Here is a 23104-nt window from a genome sequence, read left to right as displayed (position 1 = left end):
ACAGAAAGGGGCCAAGAGAGGATTTATGATTTCAATACAGGAGTGGCAACTTGGTCGGCAAAAGCCCAGGGATGTTACTACAAGACTTGCCTTGGGTTTCTGGTTTTTTTTAAATTTTATTTTGTTTTTTATGTTTTATTTACTTTTGAGAGAGAGAGAGAGAGAGAGAGAGAGAGAGAGAGAGATAGTGTGAGCAGGGGAGGGGCAGAGAAAGAGGGAGACACAGAATCCAAAGACAGGCTCCAGGCTCCTAGCTAGCTATCAGCACAGAGCCCCACTCAGGGCTTAAACCCATGAACCGGGGGCTGAAATCGATTGCTCAACTGACTGAGCCACCAGGCACCCTGGTTTCTGTTTTGATGAGAAGGCCGGGAGCCCAAGCTGATTGACACCAATGATCGCAGTGGGTATCCCGCCTTCTGCAAGTACCCCCAGGGGCTCTAAAGAGTCAGGTGTGGTTTTGTTCCTCCTAGATATCACCTCGTGGTTTTAGCAGCCATTGAGCATCGTGGCCTGCATCAGTGGTTCCCAAGCAGGGGACTGTCTCCCGGGACGCTTGGTAATGTGCAGAGACACGTTCGATTGTCACAACCAGGGGTCTGTTACTGGCGTCTAGTGGGTATCTAGAGCCCAGGGGTGCTGTGGCATAAACATCTCACAACATACAGGACAGGGTCCCCCTACAAAGAATTATCTGGCTCCAAATGTCTGTTGTGCTGAGGTTGAGGAAACTTGGTCTAGATTCTCTCTTTCCGGAGGGTGGCAAGATAATGATTTCCTAATTCTCTCATTTCTGCTGTTTATTAAATGGGATTCTTCGATGAACTAAGAACTTTCCTCCATCAACTGTTCAGTTACCCCAGGAGGCAATCCATTCGGAAATTCATACAGGTGCTTGATTCTTTCTCTGTATTTACCACTTTTCAGAATAATTAGTTAATTGTTATCCTCCAAAGATAACCGATGCGTTTTTTAGTACCACCATGAGAATTATCAAAAGCTTATTTAGGTGGAGCATCATATATATATATATATATATAATGTTTATTTTATTTTTAAGAGAGAGAGCGTGAGCAGAGGAGGGGCAGAGAGAGAGAGGAAGACACAGAATTTGAAGCAGGCTCCAGGCTCTAAGCTGACAGCACAGAGCCTGATCTGGGGCTTGAACTCACAAACCATGAGACTGTGACCTGAGTCGAAGTCGGATGCTAAACTGACTGAGCCACCCAGGCGCCCCGATGCATTTTTATAAATTTAATTTTTTAAATTTATTTTTGAGAGAGAGAGAAAGAGAGAGAGCACGTGCATGTGAGCAGGGAGGTGCAGAGAGAGAGGGAGACAGAGGACCTGAAGCCGGCTCTGCGCTGACAGCAGAGAACCCGATGCTGTGGGGCTCAAACTCAGGAACCTCAAGACCATGACCTGAGCTGAAGTCGGACACTTAACCGACTGGGCCACCCAGGTACCCTAAGTATCTGGCTCTTGGTTTCAACTCAGGTCATGATCTCGCTGTTTGTGAGTTCAAGCCCTGCGTCAGTCTCTGTGCTGATTCTCTCTCTCTCTCTCTCTCTGCCTCTTCCCTGCGCGTGCTCACTCTCTAAAAATAAATAAGTAAACGTTAAAAAAACTTATTTAATGCCTTTCGATCTATAGCAGTCATTATTCTTTTTGAAGGTCAAGTTCTTCCACCTTTGGCCAGTGAGGGCTCCTTCTGGTGGCTCTTGTGTTTCTTTTGTCATTGCCCTAGCATTCTGATGGCTTCTTTGCTTCCTGGTGTGACAAGATGTCCCCAGGTCATCTTGTACCTTTCCCACCCCCACCCAGGGATCAGCTATTTCTCTCAGAGCCTGGGTTCATTTTAGTGGAGAATGTCAGGGCTTCCTGAGAGTGAAACGAAATGGTTCCTAGGAAGCCGTTAGCACAGTGCCTGGGACACAGTGGGTGCTCATCTAATGCTGTGGTTTCGAAGACAGATTCTCTGCCAAGTTGCTTCAACTCCCTTCCTCCCTGCAACCTCCAGTACATTCCAACACTTGCTTTCTGTACCTCCAGACAGTGTGGGGTGGGGCCTGAGTGTAATGAGGGTTCAGGTTACCCAGGGGAGGTTTGCACGTAGAGGCTTTGTTGGGCAGAGGGACCTGCCAGCCAAGAGAGCACGTCCATTAAAAGCCAGGCTAGAGGAAGAAGAGAGGAGCAATTAGCTAATCCAGGAGTCAAGGCTTTGCTTTTGTTTTCACCGTCAATTTTAATCCTGTCCTAACCTTTGACCTAAGCCTTGGGGCAATTAGTGCCCGCTAATGAAGTGGTGGTGGGTTTGAGCTTCTGCTTTCCTCCCCAGGCCGAGTCAATACCTTGTATTCCAGCACACGTAATTGAGGGAAAAGGGTTTACTTAAGCTAACAAATGATTACTTCCCACAATAGAATCTCCATCCCAGTTAGTGAATTGGCTCTTCAGGCATCCCCTGCTTTGTCTGCTGCCAAAGCCTGTATTTCATTGACTGCTTTGCCCTCTTCTCTCCTTCCTCCCTGCTTCTCTCTCCCTCTTCCTACCCCTCCTCTGTGCCCTCACCATCGAATTCAGTAAATTCGCTGTAGCTACCGTCCACCTATCCCGAGGCGTTAGGCGGGCCAGGCCCTGAGGTCCCGGGACAATTCTGACCCATCCCAGAAGGATCTCACAGCCTAGGGACAAAGACAGACATATAAACAGATAAATTACGAATCTTTCTGCGGTGTGGTAAGGGCAAAGTAATTCAACAAGTCTAAATGAAGGAGCCAGATGGTGTGGAGTGGTCTTTGTGCAGAAGAGTCTAGAGAGGGAGAAGAAACTGGAAACATTTGAACCGTTCAGACTTAAGGCTTCCATGGACCAAAGAGGGTTTTTATCCAAGTGGCCTGAAAGGTGGTTATTGAGAAGAATGTGGCAGACTTCTCACTATAGAATGCCGATTTGGGAACCCCCGTTCCCCTATGGGGTTATGTACCTCAGAGAAGGCTTGCGTCACCTTCATCCTCAGCGGGGGCATCTTACCTCATCGGGGCCAATCATATGAATTGTATTTCCTTTCTCAATTGATTGGCTTAGTAAGGGGCATGTGACTATAGCCTGGCCCATGAGCTATGAGGGGAAGCATGTGGGAGGTGGTGGTGGGCCTTGTTTCTAGGGAAGTTTCTTAACTCTTGTAAGCATACATAATAAGGAAGTCATAGTTCTTTTTTTTTTTTTTTAATTTTTTTTTTCAACGTTTATTTATTTTTGGGACAGAGAGAGACAGAGCATGAACGGGGGAGGGGCAGAGAGAGAAGGAAACACAGAATCGGAAACAGGCTCCAGGCTCCGAGCCATCAGCCCAGAGCCTGACGCGGGGCTCGAACTCACGGACCGCGAGATCGTGACCTGGCTAAAGTCGGACGCTTAACCGACTGCGCCACCCAGGCGCCCCTGATAGTTCTTTTTTGAGTCTGGATTTTGGTGAGGATGTGGTGGCTGGAGCTGTTGTAGCCATCTTGCAACATGAGGACAGCTAGCTGCTGCACTGAGGACAGAAGACCAAAGTGATGGAAGAAACTTGGATCCTTAAGGCTGTCGTACAGCTGCTGACATCAGCCACGTGGGGCCTTCCTTGACACTTCTCATTGTCTGAGACAACAAAATGTTCTTGTGTTTAAGGCCCTTTCAGTTGGTTGCTGGAAGCTTCCCAACTGGTACAGAAGAGGAGGGAGAATTTGAAGAACGTGTCCTGAAGAGAGGGAAGAGCATTTCAGGAAAGGCATATGGACAAAGGTGCCAAGAAAATAGAAAATGTATGGAAGGCCTAGTTCTCAGAGGTGAGGTCACATAGGGTCTGGCCATGTTAGGCAGCACCCCATGTCCTCTCTCTGGGCCCCTCTTTCCTTCCATTCCCCCTGAGGGGGCTCTCCTCTTCATCCAGTCTCCTTTCCAAATGTACCTGAGAGGGAGACCCAGGTAGCAGCCATCTTAGCCGAGGTATAAGATGTGTATTGAGTATTCACTCTGTGCCAGGCCCTGAGCTGGGTGGAAGTAAACACGTTAAGATCCCTGCTGCACAGAGCTCTTGGCCCAGGTCCAGAGATACAAACATACACCTATGATCCTAAACAAGTGACCGGTGTCCGGGGAAAGAGTTTTAGTTGGGTCATGGACTGACATCACGTGTGAACATTAGTTCATAACTAACTCATAACATTCATAACTCATAACATTCATACCAGTTATGAGTTTATTTTGATGATCAATTTCTATATGTGGCAGAAATGTAAGTTTTCCCTCAGGATGTGTTTAAGGAAAGAAAAAAGAGTTAATTTAAGGAAAACTAGTTGGTAACGTTGTAAGTAGTGTGTTGATATGGTAAAACTTGTGCAGTTAGAATGAAATGATGTGTGTGTGTGTGTGTGTGTGTGTGTGTGTGTGATGTTTGTCTGTGTGGTCTTTTTTTCACCATATGAGAACAGACTTCTATTCTTTTAGGAACCACTGTTTCTGTGCTTTATGTGGTTTTTCTGGGAGGTACCACATACTTCCATGATCTTCCCTACTCCCACTGTTTTCAGTCAGGCTTTTCCCAACCATGAGAAGCCCTACTCTAGTGGCAGATGCTATGAAATGTGAGGCTTGGGGGCTGTTGGCCTGTGTCTTTGCCCTACCAAGGACACTGACCTGGAGTGACAGAGGCAGGCAAAGAGAAGGGAAAATAGCAGATTCAGTCGATTCTCATTACTCATGGTAGTTACGTTCTATAAATTGGCCACAAACTGAATTAGTGACCACTGAACCATTGCTCCTAGGGGAAATACAGGGCAAGGTTCCTGTGAGTCCCTGGTCATGACATTTTCATTAACTCATCAATACATAACCTTGTTTTATTTGTGTTTTGGTTTAAAGACACCTTATTTAATATACATTGTTGATCCATTAACATTACACTCATGGCCAGCAACCAGCAGCTATATGGCCAGCAGCTATAACTCATGCCTGAGTGAAACCCAGATAACACACGTGTTTTCTCCACCAGTCACAGCCCAGCCATCTTGCTCTTAGGATCGCTAGGCAGCCCTTCAGAGCTACAGTTGGGGACCACTTTCAACGATGAAATCACCACCAAAAAGCACTAAAATGAGAAAAATGTGGCACTAAATAAACAACCACGAAAAGGATACTTGTTCACCTTATGAGAGCTGGGATAAGAACACAGAGTGTCACCTTGTGTGACCTCAGCTGGGAATGTGTGTGTGGGATGACTCAAAATTTTCACCACTCTGCACATGGCCATGAATGACCATGAAAATGCTACAAATATTGATTTGGGGGTGGCCAATACGTTTTAGCAAGTAAGTGAATTCACAAATACAGAATCCATGAAAAATGAGACCTGGCTGGAAGATAGATGGATAGGGATAGAGAAGAGAGGTGGGAGGGGCAGAAAGGGTGTGCTTTCAGCTCTGGTGGGAGTCTGAGTCACTGTCTCTAGCCATTTCTCTGCCCTCCTTATGGTTTGAATATCATATTTCTGTCTGATGGTGTGAGATATTTCAAAGTCCTTTCTACATCCCACCCCCTTTTGTTTTCCTCTAAGAGGATTCAGTTGGAATTCTGTTGCTTACAACCAAGGGAGTTCTGACCTAGTATATAAAACCCTTGGCACATGGTAGGTCCTCTTTGAATGTGGTTCTCTTCCTTCATGGAATGCAGGGTTGGCTAAAGTAACCAATGAATGTATGTCGCGAGAGAGGGAGTGGTGAGGAGAAGGAAGTCTTTCCAATGTGAAAAGTCGGGGGCAACGTATTTCCAACTTTTCCCTTTACCCTTTGCAACAGCAACCACTTCTTGCCATGTTCCAGTACAGATGGAAAAGTCACTGAATTACAAACCCGGTTGCAAGCTATTTTTGGTTGAGTTGTGGGGTGTGTGTGTGTGTGTGTGTGTAATGTACGCATTGGGATTCTTGGCCACTGCCTCTGTTTGTATCAGCTGTCAGCAAATCAGAGGCGCCGTACGCGTTTGTCATAATTCATTACATTAATTAACCACGTTTGAGAACTGGGCGCAGGCCAGAGGAGATGCGGGGGAGGGAGGCCTCCACATTGTTGTGTCTGAACCTCCCGGGTCAGAATTTCCACGGTTTGATGGGCTGCCATCGCCTGCACATGTGTCCCCTGACACTTGGACCTTGATGAAATCATCATGTTTACATCTTTGAATATTCCCTGCAGATGATGCCCGTGGCGGGAAGCCAGAGGCAGAGAGCGTCCCAGAACTTGGCTCTGGAGGCCCATCGCTGTACCCAAAAGAGTTTGGAATTACCCTGACGTCCGATACCAAACTGGGCATCCTTCTCTAGCCCATCCCTCTCTGGCCGGTTCCCTGGGCAGGCTGCCTGGCCCAGGCCTTCTGCAGGACAAATGGTGCCGGCTGTACCTCCCCCTACTTGAGACCCAGAGGGGTGAAGCCCACTTCTCTTCATGTCCCCCATTGCAGTGAATGGTGCCATTGCCTACCCAGATGCCGTCTTGGAATGTGCAGGCAACCCTTGACTCTTGCCGCATCCCAGCCTCCATGTTCTGTTGGTTGCCCATTGTTACCATTTCTGAGGTCGTTGCGCTCTTCAGTGTTGCTTCACCACCGCCCAGCCTGGGCCTCTGTTGCCTCTTGCCTGGACCATGGCAACAGCCTGATCTCTGGCCTCCTCTTTAACTCTTTCTCTCTCCCATCTTTCCTGCGGGCTGGGGCTACAGGGACTTCTCTAAAATGCAAATAGAAGTATGTCACTCTCCAGTTGCTTTGCAGTTGACCTCGGGATTCTTTTTTTTTTTTTTAATATTTTATTTATTTTTGAGACAGAAAGAGACAGAGCATGAGTGGGGGGAGGGGCAGAGAGAGAGAGGGAGACACAGAATCCGAAGCAGGCTCCAGTCTCTGAGCTGTCAGCACAGAGCCCGATGCAGGGCTCAAACCCACGTACCGTGAGATCATGACCTGAGCTGAAGTCTGACGCTTAACCGACTGAGCCACCCAGGTGCCCCGACCTTGGGATTCTTTGCTGTGGCTTACAAGGCCCTTCCTGAGCTGGCCCTGCCAGTCATTGATTCCTGTGCATTTCTAAGCCTTATTCTCTGACCTCTCTATCAGTTCGTCCAATAAATTTCTTTCACCTAAGTTAATTTCTGCTGTAGGCAACCAAAGACCCTGACTCTTGAATCATCAAAGTTTCTATTTATTCCATATGTGAGATTAAGGGCAATTTTTCTTTTCAACAAAAGTGTCCTATATTCTTACTGTGTACTCAGTCACCGGGCCACCAATCAGTATTTGGCCACAGTCTTTCTGCTTAGAAACTAGATCCTTAGTGATATCATTTAAGCTACTTGATGAAACCTTACCTAAAGCCAGCACCAAAAGTTTTCCAGTGTGTTGAGTCAACAGATTCTCTTTATTTTTTAATTAAATTTTCTGTGACTTTCAACTTGACACAGACATTGAATCACAAACTGTTTTGGAACAAGGACAATGCCTGCTTCATCATGACCCTAATAACCTGCTAGGGCGGACTTTTATTTGCATTATCCAGGCCTATTACCAACCTAAGGAAGATCCTCAGTTTCGTGATGAGGGTAACTACTCTCTGCACATTATTTACAATTTATAAAGCACTCTCACACCCATCATCTCATTTAAACCTCTCAACAGTCCTGAGAAGTGTGTGTAATTGGGTCATTTTATAGATGAGAAAACTGAGGTTCAGAGAGGTAACAGGCTGGTGCAAATTTACATGGCTAGTGAGAAGGAGGGCTAGTGTTTAAATCCCGTCCTCTGATTCAGAACTTGTATATTTTCTCATATTCATGCATTTATTAATTCATTCCAGAATGGCAAAAATGATTAAATGCCTACTATGTTCAGGGATCTTGCTAGGCTTTGGGAAATATATTAGCAAACAAAACAGAATCCCCATTCTTGTTTTTTTTTAATTTTTTTAATGTTTATTAATTTTCGACAGAGAGAGAGAGACAGAGCACGAGTGGGGGAGGGGCAGACAGAGGGAGACACAGAATCCGAAGCAGGCTCCAGGCTCTGAGCTGTTGGCACAGAGACTGACGATGGGCTCGAACTCACAGACCGTGAGATCATGACCTGAGCCGAAGTCGGACACTCAACTGACTGAGCCAGCCAGGTGCCCCGACAGAATCCCCATTCTTAAAGAACTTACTGACTAGCAAGAGACACAGGCAGTAGAGTGATGTGCAATGGGGCATCTCGTCATTTGGAGTCTGAATAGCTGGTCTGCGAGCCACTGGGGGGATGAGCCCCCACAGTTCCAGTCTTGGCGTCTCTCTGTGTAAGATTCAAATTCTAGGCTTGGGTGGAGTGGAAGGAGGCAGGTTAGAAGAGATACAATAGACCATGCGCAGGGAAGAACAGGAAATTCTGCAAGAGGATATTAGGACTCTCTAAACAGGGGGAAATTGGAACAACAAATGTCTGCTCTGATTCAGGACACGTGAGCCACTTACTGGATGCCGGGGTTTCCACCACGAGTTACAGTCTCTACGCTTCAGCTTTCATGAAGTGGTTTCACAATTTTGGACATTAGATTTTTGTCTCCTCAGTCTTTTCGACTTATTTTGAAACCATATTCTATGAATGTCACTAAACCTTTTAGGGAGAAGGCAGAAGTGGGTGAGGAAGTCCAGTGTACTTTTTCATCTTCTTCTGAAGGACTGTCAATACCTAGGACATACTCTCAACCCCACCCAGGGCCGCATAATGGAGTCTGGCAGTCTTTCCCACTGAGTCTCGATAAAGACCCAGAACTCTCTTTTTTTCTTTTAAGTTTATTTATCTAGAGAGAGAGAGAACACATGTGGGAGAAGGGCAGAGAGAGGGAGAGAGAATCCCAAGACGGGTCTGCACTATCAGCACAGAGCCCGACTCGGGGCTCGAACTCCTGAACCGTGAGATCATGACCTGAGCTGTCATCAAGACTTGGACGTTCAACCGATGGAGACACCCAGGTGCCCCAAGACGCTGACCACTTATTACAGTCCTCAAGATCACTACCAGTCTCCTAGAGTTGGCACATGAGGTGCAACATATTTGCCTGCTTTATTTTGGGGACTGTGGGGCCTTGGGAAAATTCCTTCCTTTCTTTGGGTCTCAGTTTCCCCATCTGTTAAATAATGGCCTGAGTGATCTGTAAGGTGCCTTCCAGTTCTGACAGTGTGGGGATGGTGGATCTTGAAGTCACTGGGTGGGAAAGCACTTCCTGGGTCAGAGGCTTTTAGCAGGTGCCTCCTCCCCTTCCAACTCCTCCTGGGGCCTTCAGGACCGGGGAGAGGGTGGGAATCAGATCACGTCCTGTGTCACGGGTGAAATATTTCCCTCATAACCCATGCAGGTAACTGCTGTAGATCAACTGAGGCTCAGGGTTTTGGATTCAAGGAGCAAAATGGTAAGGGCGGCCAGCATCTATTAAATGCCTTCTGTGTACGCCTGGCCTTGCCTCTAATCTTCAGCACAACCCTTCAAGTTAGTGTTTTCATTCTTATTTGTAAATAAAAGCAGGGCGCTGCCCTCAGACGGCTGTCCACACACTTACCCTCACCCAGTAGCAGAGTCAGGACTGGGATTCAGAATCCACATTGCTTCCTCAATTCCACCTGCCTCCAGCTAGAGAGGCCCTAAGGGTATGGTCTTTGGTACTAACTGGGATTTGCCAAGCCCTCGTGTCAAGCCAGGTCCCCTTCCTCTGGGGTGCCGCTCTGCCTCTGCAGCCAACGCTGCCATTGCTCTGTCCAGCTTCTCCCACCCAGCCCCTGACTCCGTTCCCTTTTCCTGTCTCTCTGAGCTCCTCCCCTGGCTTCTGTGTTCTCTGTGCCTACTGGCCTGACTGGTGATGCCTCACCCAGATGCTGAGAGATGGTCGTACCCTACAGCTTACATTCTCCCTTAACTCTGTACCAGGGCATCCTTGCCCACTGACTGGCTGGTACTGGAGTGCAGAAGCCCGGTTCCCATGCCTTGGTCTGTACAAACTCAGGGATAATGTCTGTTCCGAGTCTCGCTGCGGGATCAGGCTGAACCTAGGCCTTTGCCTCCATTTGTATCCTGGCTTGACTCCTTTCTTTCCCTGTTTTCCTCCTCCCAATCTCTTCCTGAAACCAGTTCTTTAATAAATCACTTGCCCACAGACACTTAGCTTAGAGTCTGTTCTGGGCAAGCTGACCTAAGATACCTTCCTTCCCTTTACTTCCTAGGAAATTACCCAATCATGAGAACTTTGATTTATAGAATTCATCTCAAAGCACTTTTGGATAGATGATCTTGCAGCTCTGTGCACACAGCTCTCTCTGCCTGAATGCCCTCTCACTGCCTACTTCACTGCTGAACTTGGTTCAGTCCTCACTTCCTGTGGGAAGCCTCTCTGCTCAGAGAGGCTCAGTTACTTTCTCCCTTGTCCTCCCCATGGTGGCAGAGGCCTGCCAGTGGAGCATCAATCCTGGCTCCTCAATTCCCAGCCTCCCTTGCAGTTAAGTGGGGCAGTGTGACTGACTCTAGCCAATGGGACGTGGGCAAGTGAGGTACATGATTTCTGGGGCCAGGCCATACAACGTTCCATGCGGTCGTCCACGACGCCTCTCTCTTGCTCATTGGCTGACATCCCGTAGAGGATTCCAGTAGAAGACTCCAAGGAGGCCTGGATCTCATAATGATTACATGGAGCAGAAGCATTGCACCCTGCGATATCTTGTTAAGCCATTGGGAGGCTGGGGTTGTTTGTTAAAGCAGCTTACATTGAATGCCCTAATATGCCCTGCATCTTGTAATAAATCTATTATAACAACAATCAAGCTCCATTATTATTGGTTACTTACTGTCTCAATAAGCTGGAAGATCCTTGAGAGCAGGCACAAGCTTTCTCTCTCTATGCCCAGTGCCCAGCACAAGGAAACACTCCATATTCATTCGTTCAATGAATGTGTGAAACACCGTGAGATTCAGTGTGATAGGTCAGTCTTCAGGCTCTGGAGATGAAGTGGCTGGGTAGGAGTCTTTGCTCTTTCCTTTGTTTTTTGATCACCTTTGGCAAGTTACCTACCGTCTCTGAGTTTAGCTTCCTAATCTGTAAAATGGCCATAAAACTCTTAGTATTATCATATCTATTATTGTCCCCATTGACACTGAAGTTCAGAGAGAGTATTTGACCCAAGATCACTCAGTAAAGGGCAGAGATGACCCTTGCATTCTAATCTCCCTCTTGCTGCTATGCTTTGAGGAGTAAGTAGAGAGCTTGTCTGTCATCTTGGGCTTTTCCCCTGAAGCTCTGGGTGACAGCCAGTAGCCCCAGCAGGAGTGGTGACCTGAGAGTTTTCAACACCTTCGGGTGCTAAGTTGAGGCAAAGGCCTGAGTGATTTTCCAGGGGAGAGTCATGCAGTTGGTTAAAAGATAGCACAGAGTGGAGACATGGCCTAGAACCAGGGCCCTCCCTGGGAGGGGCTGGGCTGCACCCTGGGAGCGTCCCCTGTTGCAAGGGACAGGCATCCACTTATAAACCACAGAGCTGGGAAGCCAGCTTTGCCCACTTTCCAGGCCCTCTTTTCTCCCCCCTCAACTTCTACCTCTCTTCCTCCTCCTTTTGGCAATCTCTGAGCTTGAATTTCAAGACCTGTGGTCTCTGAGGACTGGAGCCCAGAGGAAGATTTTAGCTCTGCAACCCAGACAGCAGGAAGCACTGGGGTTTCCTGAGGGGTGGGGGGAGATAGGGGCACTCCAGGGTTTCCCTGGGCTGCATGAGAGAGGCCCAGCTGGTGTCTGACCCCAGTTCCTTGGGAATCAAGGGCCTGGAGCCCTCTGGAGAAAGAAGGTCCATGGGGAATGCTCGTAATTCCACGGGATCCTGGCCTGGTTAGTGTTCAGGGCCCACAGCAGTCCTGGGGGGATATTGATATGCCCTGCTGGAGCCAAGGTTGGCTTGGTCTGTGGGTGACGAGCTCTGCCCCTTTCTGGCTCCTCTCTCTCTTCTGAAACACACTGTGCCACCTCTCTGCCATCTTCCTGGCCTGCTGTCTCCTCCTCCTTCACTACCGGTACCCTCCCCTCCCCTTTCCAGAGCCCCCCTTCCTCTCTGAGGCTCTCGCAGCTGACCTGTTGGCCTTCCGCAGTCTCAGGTGGGCTCTCTCTCAGAGATTTTCTGCAGGGGCATGTCTTAATTCGAGAAGGCTTTGAAGGTAGGGGCTATGGCTGTTCACCTCTGAGCAAATGCATCAGTGAATGAATGAATGAATGAATGAGCCAGTGAGGAAATGAATGAACAGGAAAGTGGCAGCCTGTGCTAATGAATGAATGAGTCAGTGATGGCTGGAGGGAATGAATGAACTTGCCTGAGTGGGGGTGAGTGGGTGAGCTGGGGGGTTCTGAGGTGGGCCCCGGGGGCAGAGACAGCAGCAGCAGCAGCACAGAAAGAGGCTTCAGTGGGTTGGGGAAAGGGGCTGTCTTGGTTCATTACCCGGGGAGGACACCGTGGGCCGCGGGGTCCCTTCCCCCCTGCGCAGACAGCGCTCTGTCTTCTCTCCTGGCTCCTGTGTCCCCTCAAGCTCCCATCCTTGGCCACGCTCAGAGGAGAACCTTCCTGGCCCCCGCCCTTGGGTTTTCTTGGCAGGATCCTCCTTGGAGGCTGTTTCTCTTGGATGAAGCCTCTCCCTGACCCCTCCTCCCCTCCCCAAGTCCCCATAAAATGTTCAAAGTATTTTCTTTTACTCAATAAAGCAAACAAAGGCAAGGGCAGCCTGGAGGCCTGAATCTGCAGCCCTTGGCCTTGCTCAACTGAGGCTCGCAAACCACCTTCACGCTGGAGTCTCTGGGGACCCTTCTAGGCGCTCCACTTCGCAAATGGGAAAGCCAGTCTCAGAAGGAGAGAGGTCATTCTTCTAGGAGTGGGAGGCAGAACCTTGACCTTGGGCCTTTTGTTCCAGATGGGGGGAAAACCATCCCCCTCTCGTGGCCCCTCTCTGCCTCACTTTGCTTCCAGTAGGTGACAGCAACAGAGAGGCCTTGGGCTGGGTCCCGGGCAGCCTCAGTGGCAAGGGTCTGTGATTCTTCCTGCAAGAGGCTACAGTATAGCTCTGTGCATCCCTGCTGAACACACACTGTGAACAGGCAGGGGAATAGTAGAGCTCGAGGGGAAGGACTTCCCCACTGCTGTGGAGGTCAGGAATCCTCCCCTGGGGCTCCATGGGACCCATGAGACAGGTGGGTGTGCAGGGCAGACGGATGCACAGAGATGAACACGAAGTGAACGAGCCCACTCTCCACTCATTACGACAGCCCCCTGAGGCGGGTACTATTATCACCATTTTATAGATGACGAAAGCAAGGCCCAGAGAGGTGACATGACTTGTTCAAGATCGCACAGGTAGTAAGTGGTGGAACCAGGATTTGAACCTAGCAGTTGTCAGACTCCAAAGCCCAGGTTCTAACTTGTTCTCCTAGTTGGGTGAGAGGTTGAGGGAAGGGGGGCAGGTACAGGCGTGGACTGGTGTCAGGCGTATAATGGGCCTTCAAGTTGCCAGGGGCAGAGTGGTGCTCACCTGGGCTCCTGGCTTCCTACCCTCCTGTGATGGAAGGCTGAGCCTGCCTAGGAAGATGGGGTCTTCCCATTCTCGCAGGAGTCTGGACTCTCCTTGGTCAATCAGTTCTAGAAGCCTAACCACTTACTTCATCTTCTATGGAGATAGATGCTCTCCAGCCCTCAAGTGTGGGCTAGTTTCCCTTCCGCCTGCGCTAACCCCACAGCCCTGTGGTGGGCGCAGCAAGCTCCTCAGGGAAAGGGGTTCCCTCTAGACAGCCCCGCCCTCTACCCCCTTTCCCATCACTGGCCCTGGCCAGCCCCCTGGGCCTGGTTTGAGAACAGACACTCACCCCTTTGCCAAGCACGGAGTGGGAAGGGCTGCGGCAGCCCAGCCAGGAGTCCCAGCCAGGGAACAGGATCAAGAGTGGACGGGATAACTGGGGCTGCCGAGAGGCCAGGACCAACCAACAGGGACCTAGGGGGTGGCCTAGAGGTTGAGGGAGGAGCAGAGCGGCTCCCCATCCCCAGCTCTGCCTGGAGGTGTGAAAGTCAGGAGTTTTGCAGCTGCAGCCCATGGGAGCACATGGTGGGAAATGGCCTTACCCATCTCTCTTCTTGACGGGGTCAGACCTTTTATTTATTATTATTATTATTTAATGTTTATTTATTTTTGAGATAGAGAGAGAAAGAGAGACAGAGAGACAGAGTGCAAGCAGGGGAGGGGCAGAGAGAGAGGGACACACAGAATCCAAAGCAGGCTCCAGATTCTTTGCTGACAGTGGTGAGCCCAATGTGGGGCTCGAACTCACGGACCGCGAGATCATGACCTGAGCCAAAGTCGGACGCTCAACCGACTGAGCCACCCAGGCGCCTCAGGGGCAGATCTTTTAAAGGCGCAACTCTTGGGCTGAGCATGGGGGGTGAGAGATCTCAGCCTCTCAGCCCTGGGGTCAGAGCTCAGTGCCTGCCCATAGGCAGAGGGGCCGCCCCCTCACAGAGACGCAGTGGTTTCCTGCCTCCTCACCACAATGGCATCCCATTGGACCTGTTCTCACTTGAGAGGGCCATGGGGTAGGGTCCCTCATCTGCCTTGTCCTGAGTGTCCAGACCTGGGCCAGGCCCAGAGGAGTGCATCAGTAATTACTAAGGAGGAGAGGACTTTGGTGAGGGGTCCGGGTTGGGGCTGTGAATTGGGACCCTAGACACCAACCAGAGGCCTGTCCTGACTCAGTGTCCTTTTGGTCTCCCAGACCCAGCATATCTGGGTGGCCAGAATGGATCCCGGCAGGGATGGGTGTCCCCCAGTTGGGCTGTCTTCTGAGTACTCCCACTCTCAATGTCGTCTCTTCTGGGGACATCACCCCACTCAACCCAAAGTTCCCAGGCCCATAGCACATCTCACATCTACGATGTTTTTCATACTTCATAAATGGACATTGTAGCTTGTATTGAAGGGACCAGAGAGGCGGAGTTCAAATCTCCACTCTGCCCATTTCCAGTTGTGTCTCAGCTTTCTTACCTGTACATGGAGCCATCAGTGACACGATATCAGAAGATTATTATAAGGGTTCCATCAGTGAATGCAGCTAACGTGATTAGAACAGGTACAACGGTTGATAGCCCGGATTTGAACTCAGATCCAACTGGTGCCAAAGCCTGCTTTCTTTCTGTCATCATGTGCTGGATCCTTCCGTAGCTTGCTCTGGGATTGCTACGTTGGGAGCTGGTGCCTGGTGAATGCTGGGGTGGGGGCTAGAACTGGCTTTTTGCCGGGGTCTTGGAGGCCAGTGGCCCTCTCTGGCTGAACAGAATCTACTCTTGCCTCCCACTAGCCTAATTCCACAGATCCCAAGAATGATGGGTAGTTGAGGGCGGTAGAAATACTCCCAGAGCCCTGAAGTCCCTTCCCCTTTCCAGGCCTCAGTCTCCCTGTCTGTGGGCTGGGAAGATCCGACAGAGGCAGTGTGAATCTCAGCTGAGCTATAATGCATGAGAAAGTTTTTAGGACACACAGTGGGCGAGGTCTCCCAGGTTGGAGGACAGGATGGGGGCCCTTTGGAGCGGGGGAAGTGAGCTGGCTGCATCCACAGACTCAGACTTCGGCCTCAGCCGGCAGCTGGGCCTGGACTCCTGCTCATGGCCGCCCCCTCTCATGGGCCTGCTCCAGGCTGACCCCTTCCCTGCTGAGGAGGGTTCTGCTGCCCACGCAGGCACACCCTCCTTGCTGGGCCTGGGTGTTGTGTGTGTGTGTGTGTGTGTGTGTGTGTGTGTGTGTTGTGTGTGTGTGTGTGTGGGTGGGGTGCTGAGAGGTGCTGAAGGGTGAGGAGACCCTGAGCACACACTGCGCCCCACACAGAGAGCCCCCATGGAGTCAGCCTGGGCCGCCGGCTCAGCCATCCTTCCCGGAGCCTCCATAGCCCCTCTGGCTGCCGCCACAGGCAGATTCCCGGCGAATGGTGCTCCTGAGACTGCCACGGGCCCAGGCTGCGTCATCCCCGCCCTCCCTGAGCCCTGGGACCAGCTGGGCAGAGCTCCAGCCCTGGGAACTCTGCCTGCTGCTTCTTTTTTCCTTCTCCTTCGAAACTTCACTCTATGATTCAGTGAAATGTCCTCTGCTCCCCACTGCCTGGCTTGGCTAAGCTGACCTTGTAAGGGCAGAGAGCACTGGACCTGGAGTCCAGGTTCCAGGCTGCTGCCTTGCATGCCCTGCGTGACCTCATGAGGGTCCCTCGCCCTCTGTGGGCCTCAGTTTCTCCATCTGTAAAATGGAGCATCTAGCAGTAGAAGAAGGAAGAAGGAGAACTGCCTTTGCACTCTCTCATGCTGGCCTCCTAGCTCCGTGCTGGGAACCATTCTTTCTTTGCAGAGATTTCCCAGGGTTCTAGCCTGGACCTCTCTACTCTGCCCTCCCTGCCACGCCAGCTTACAGATCACTGGTTCCAGGCCCACCTGTGGTGGCCTTGGGTGGAGACTCATCCCCAGTCCCAAGAAGGTCACCTCTAAGATCTAGGTCACAACTGTCCTCCCTTCACTACTGTCCTACCCCCCAGCTGAAGGCTGAGACACCCCTCCGTGTGGGGCTCCACCACTAGAGGGCGCCCATCACTCCCCAAAACATGATTAAAAAACAAAACCAAAATGCTTACCCCAACTGAATTTAATGATAACAGCCATTTATGGAGTATTTATATGTGTCAGGTGCTATACCAATCCTCACAGCACCATTGAGAGGTACACAGTGCCATCATCCCCACTCAACAGATGATAAACTAAGGTTGGGAGAAGTGAAATTACTTACCCAAGGTCACCCAGCTAGACCGTGACGGGGCTGGAGGCAGCATTCATGAATCAGTCTCAGGCCCAGGGCTGAGGGCTCCATGGCTCCCAGAGTCATTCACTGAGGTGGGGGATGATGGCTGGGACGGAAACTGGAGATAGCAGCTAGGACTGAGGTGATCAGAGACCATCAAAGTGAATGGTTGCAAATTTAAAGCATTCTGTAGGGTCTTTTAATAATTATACGAGTAGGTAACATCCCTGAAGTACTTACCATATGCCAGGGAACAACACCAAGTGTTCTGAATACGTGAGCTCACCCGATAGTTGAAACTACCCAGTGGGGATATGTTCTGGTGTGATTTCCATTTTACAGGTGGGGAAACTGAGGCTCAACAAGGCCAGCAGCCTGCCCAAACTTACTCATTTGAACCTATCTTGTCCAGAATCCCAAAATTTAAGAGAGAAAAGCGGGCAGAAGCAGAGGTGGGGACACAGAAGCCTGAGACTTCCCAGGCCACTGTTGGAAGACCCTTGACTGGATGCATCTCCTCTCTGGGCCCCAGAGAGGAGCAGAGACTTGGCCAAGGGCCCAGACCTGGTTCGGGGCAAAGCAGGAGATGATCCCAGTTCTTCTGGCCCCCTGCCCACTGCTTGCTCCCTCTATGTGCTGTACTGACTTCCAGACAAGCTAATCCTGTCTCAGTCCGGGCCTCAGTTAACTGAATGGTGAATGTCTTTCCCCTGGAGAGGACACTCCCGGAGATCTGACTGGAGATCTGACTGCAGATCAGCCCTTACTGGAGATCTCTGGGACACATGGGCTGTCGTAGGCAGTGGCAGCCAAGAGGCGGAAGTGGCTTGGGGGATGGCGACCTGGGCCCCCGCCATGTCTATCAGTCCTTCCCCCAAAGCACCCCATCAAGCAGCCCCAGTCCCACCTCAGTCCCGCAGCTGCTCCTGGGTAAGATGTCAGAGCAGCCTGTGGTCACGTGAGGTGAACTAATGGTCCCATGGCGGTTTGTGCAGGACAGAAGCACTAGGGTGGGATAGGGTCCCTGCCCCATGTGAGGCGCTCTTTTGGCATAATAACTTCCCGATCCCAGGTCTGCCTTGGATCCGCCTTGGTCCTTCCCAAGGGCTGAATCTTTGGGATTTTCTGACTTGTGCCGTGACACTGGGGTGACTAAGTTCCGCTGCAGTGTGGACACCAAACCCCCGCAGCTGGGGAGAGTTTGGTGGTTCAGGCGGCGGTTGGGGACACTGGAACCAGTAATGTGTGGGCCGTTGGGAATCAGGCCAGGGCTGAGCAGGGCTGTACTGAATCCTTACAACAACCCTGTGAGGCAGGACCGCCCGTGCTCCCACCCCCTTTATGTAGGTGAGTAACTGGGGCTCACAGTGCAGTCAGAGAGGCAAAGGGAGCTCAGGGACATGCAACGCAAACGGCACCGGGGCCACCGGCCCACGTGGTACAGGGCCAGATGGACAAGGTGAGTGAGTGAGGGGCTGTGTGTTGGGCCACAGGGAATGGTGTTCCCTATTGTTTGCTGAGCTGCAGAGATACACCTCAGGATGGGGTGAAGGGCGCCCAGTGGCCGGCCACTGAGGTCACTGCCATCAGCCTAGTCACTGGTCTTGAGGGCCCCAAAGCCAGAGCTTCTGGTGTTTAAAGCCAGGTCAGAAATGTTGATATTTGTGTGAACCGTTCCATTTTCCAAGACCTGGAAAACTAATTAAAAGCTTATTTTAAAAATGTGTGTGTGTGTGGGGGGGAGGGGGGAGCGTGAATCAGAAAAGTTAAAGGTTCCAAACAACAATAGTAATAATCTGAGCCGTCCAGGCAAACCCACAGACCAACTCCAACCTGATAATGTAAGTGGCCTGTGGGATCCTCGAGGCAGGGCTCCTAACTCAGCCGGGGAGGGTCCTGGGCAAAGAGAAAAACTATCCTGAGGACGAGAAGAGATGAGGGGAGCAATAGAAGAGTTACTCAGGCAGGGGGCGGGGGGCAGCCTGAGCCACGGTGTGCTGGAGGCTTTCCCGAAGGCAGGGGCTCCGTGGAGGTGCCCTGACTGTGAAGGTTCCTTCCACGGGACACTGCCCCACAGCGCGAGTTAGGGTATTTTAGGGAAAAGGAGAGGGAGAGAAGGGTCTTCCAAGAAAAATGCCAAGGATTCCTTTTGTTGGGGCAAAGGGCAAACAAACTCTAATAATGCTCTGTCCCTAGTTTTAAATTGAGCTCTGTTCTTGGCGGGAATATTCCTCGGTCACGGCCCAGAGCCCCGTATTCGGGGTGCTTTGGGGAATGGAGGAGAGGGGGCCGTGTCCACTCCTGGGCAAAAGCAGGGTGAAGAGGGGCCAGTGGCTGACAGCTGGGGTGATCGGAGAGGCGAAGTGACCCAGAGCAGCCGGCAGTGGGCTTTTGGAGGAGACAGAGAGCGACTGGTGGAAGAGAGGCGTGCGCTCCGATGTCCTCAGAAGCCTTTGGGAGGTCACGGGTCTCCTGCAGCCCCGTGTGCAGTGGGGCTGGGGGGGCTGTGTCTGGAGATTAAGGGGAAGGGCGGCCCCAGCTGACTTAGGGTCACACAGGATGGGAGTACGTTCGGCTGAGCAGCCGGGAGGGTTCCAGACACAGTGTGGTGTGACAGAGCCCCACTCCACACCCTGGGTCACTGTCTGCAAGGGAAGGTGGTTTGACCCAGATTGAGATGGCAAGTATTTTCATCTCATGAGTCAGTCCTCGCTGACTGGCCACTGCTCTGCATTAATAAGAATTTCAGGCTGCCTCTATTCAGTCAGGAAGAGTACAGAGAGGGGTTAATGATGCCTGTTAAGGGTGCCGATGTGGGGACCATTTCTCTTCCTGGCTCGTCGCTTGCTCTCACCTCCGAAGGAAAAGAAGGTCTTGCTTTTGCTCTCAAGCTCTCCTGGCCCCCGTTCCCCTCCCTCTGAGACTTCAGACATTTCCCCCTCGGAGGGCCTGATAGTCATGTGTGACTCACCCTACCCTCTGGGACTCGGTTTCCACATCTGTAAAAGGGCAATGCAATGCTGCCAGTCATAGTACTCTCCTCCCTGTTTATCTTGCGAGACGCTGCGGAGGCAAAAAGGCCTCTTCGTTCCGTGCTTTCGTTCTCATAAATGCTTGTCTATCGGATTAGACTCAATCCCGCCATTTTAAGTATTGTGACTTGATAATGTGTTTTGGTATCTGGTAGAGCAGGACGGCCCTCCACGCCAATCACTCTTTTTTCTCAAATATTTCATGACCTTTGTCACAACTATCCTTCCAGATGAACTCTAGGATCGTTTCATGAAGTTGTGACCAGGAATTAGATCTTCTTCGGTTAGTCTGTGAGTTTATGGAGTCTACTGCTTAACAGTGTGGGCTATGAGGTCAAATAGCAGGGGTTACAAATCCGGGCCCCACCAGCCCCGCCTATGTGATTTGGGGCAAAGACAACTTTCCCAGCCTCCATGTCACCATCTATAAAAGGGGTTCATCCTGGTGCTGACCTTATAAAGTTCTTAATGAAAATCAAATGAGATAATTCATGTGCAGTGTTTAGAAACATGCCTGGCACATGGCAAACACACAGAACCTGAGAGCTGGCATTGGTGGCATTCTGTGTGCCCTCTCTCCACTCTGCTACCCAGTTAAGCGTGTGGTCCATGTACAGTGACCATGGTGGTGGGTGTAGCCTGTGTGTGTGTGTGTGGGGGATAGGTGGGGGAGACAGGGGTGGGTAAGTGACTTCAAAACACGCAACACATGCCTATGGCACAGGCTGCCATCAGGGATGTCAGAATAAATGCCATACGATCCCTGACCCCAGGGGCACAGTGTTAGGAGGAGGCAGACACAACGACCCAAGTCATTGCACACGGCAGTGGAAATTTCAGTCTGAGCCCAGAGGGAGGGATGACTCACTCAAGGGTGCTGGGGGCGTTGGAAAGACTTCGAGGCCGAGGGGACTGGTGAGCATTCACGGAGCGGCCGCCTCAGGAGATACTGCTGGGGAAACCTGGAGCCACACCACCATGGCTTTGAGTGTCAGGCTATGAGGTTGAGGCTTTCTTCTGAGAGCAATGGGGAGTCAGTAAAAGTCTTAAAATGGGTGGAAGGGGGTTGAGACCTGGCGAGACCCATGTTTGGGAAATGAGAATTTTGGGGAGTCACCTGAAGGGACGTCCTTGGGACATCCTTTGGCACATTGACTACGGCCCTGGCACCCTTGGGACCCTCCTTTCCACACCAGCTCTGCGAAGTGTGGTGCAGTTGCCCGTCTGCTCCAATTTACTGAACGCTATTTTCTGCCTTCCTTCCCTCAGCCAGTCCCTCCCTCCCTCCTCCATGCTTTTCCTTGCTGTGCTTCCGTGTGTTTACACCACCCTCCTCTTTCTTTGGTCCTGTTGCCTGATCCCGACCGAGCTCCACCAACAGTTTCCAGCTCCAGATGGAACATTTTCCCTCAAAAATGGCGCCTCGTGTATCTGGACACAGAGGACAACTTGGATGGAAGCAAAAACAAGCGTGTCTGGGCAACCAAAACAGAAGGCATCAAGTTCATATTCCTTACTCACTGGAGTGTCTTCCCACCTGGGATTCTCCTGTAGAGAATCCTAGAATTTTAAATATATGATTTACCACACTTTAGTGCATTTAATTTTGTTGTATTCTTTTTTCTTCTTCTGATTATAAGCAAAATAGACACACTGTAAACATTCCGAGCAAATGTGATCTTATAAAAATGGTGTGATGGTTAATTTTATTGTCAATTTGGCTGGGCCACATTATTCTGGATATTACGCTGAGGGTGTTTTTGGATGAGATTACAATTTAAATTGGTGGAATTTGAATAATGCGGATACCCTCCATACTGTGGGCAGGACTCTTCAATCAGTTGAAGGCCTGCATAGACCTGAAAAGAATGAGCTTCTCTGAGCCTGAGGGAATTCTGAAGCAAACAGCCTTTGGACTTGAACTGCAACATTGGCTCTTATCTGAGTCTCCAGCCTGCCATCCCACCCCACAGATTTTGGCCTTGCCAGCTTCCATAATCGTGCGAGCCAATTCCTTAAAATAAATCTCTTTCTCTCTCTATACATCGTATTGGTTCTGTTTGTCTGGAAAACCCTGACTAATACAGATGGAAAGCAAAAGTACTCTTTAAAATCATCCCCTCAGGGACTTTCAATTTCTGGCCCAGCATGTAAAGAGTTTAGAAGTCCCCACTCCATCCTAACAAGTGAAAAACTGAAAAATCAACAACTCCTCTTGAATCTTTCAGAGAAGTGAGGTCGCAGGGAAAACTGCTGCCCCCAAACTGGGAGAGACAGGCAGGTGGCTACAGAGAGTCACAACTTCCTGGAGCAGAAAACCATGAGCAGAAGTCTCCACAGGACCCAGTACTGTGGTGGGAGAACCCAAACTGTAATCGATGAACCCCTGGGGGATCAGGGTGGATAGTTCTGAGCATTAAAAACATCAGGGCAACTCAGTCACCGAGAGACCCCACACTTTTGTCAGTGTTAGTCCTGGGAGCTCGACAAGGTCCTCCTCACAGCTCAGAAAAACTCCTCATCCTTCTAGCAGGGGGACAAGGAAAGGAACCATTTTGAGGTATGCCAGAAGACTGTTTTTCTTAACAGGCTTGTCCTCCCAAGAAATTATTTTACCAGAGCTTAGCCTTTTGGAATTTTATCAGAACCTAACTGACTCAGAGGAAGGGAAGTCTCCAACTCCGGTTTTTCTGACCTTCCGGGTGAGGAAAGGGAAATACATAACTCTATCGCCCCAGCCATCCTGTCCCACCTAAGGGAGGAAAAACTGAGAGGCACTGGTGAATTTCACAAGTCCAGGGACATAGGCTTAGACCTAATCATAGGGCTATAGAATATCTCCCTTCCCCCACCTTACCACCTCATTACTTAAAGGCCTATTTACTGCAATTCCTTTTGTCCAGAACATCATGTCTGCTTTCCAACAAAGAATTACAAGGCATACTAAAAGGCAAAAGACAGCTTGAAGAGACTGAGCAAGCATCAGAACCCAAGTCAGATATGACAGGGATGTTGGGATAAAAAAAAAAATCTATGATTAATATGCTAAGGTCTTTCAGGCAAAAAGCGGACCACATGCAAGAACACATGGATAAGGTGAGCGGAGGGATGGAAATTTTAAGGAAGAAAGAAAAAGAAATGCTAGAGGCCAAAAACACCAAGAGAAATGATACTCA

Source organism: Lynx rufus, unplaced genomic scaffold, assembly GCF_022079265.1.
Source record: "Lynx rufus isolate CCGP_SWC_20201006 ecotype Redwood Valley unplaced genomic scaffold, mLynRuf1.p SCAF_1, whole genome shotgun sequence".
NCBI classification, from domain to species: Eukaryota; Metazoa; Chordata; class Mammalia; order Carnivora; family Felidae; genus Lynx; species Lynx rufus.
The sequence above is the reverse complement of the archived record's forward strand: the minus strand, read 5'-3'. Positions refer to the sequence as shown.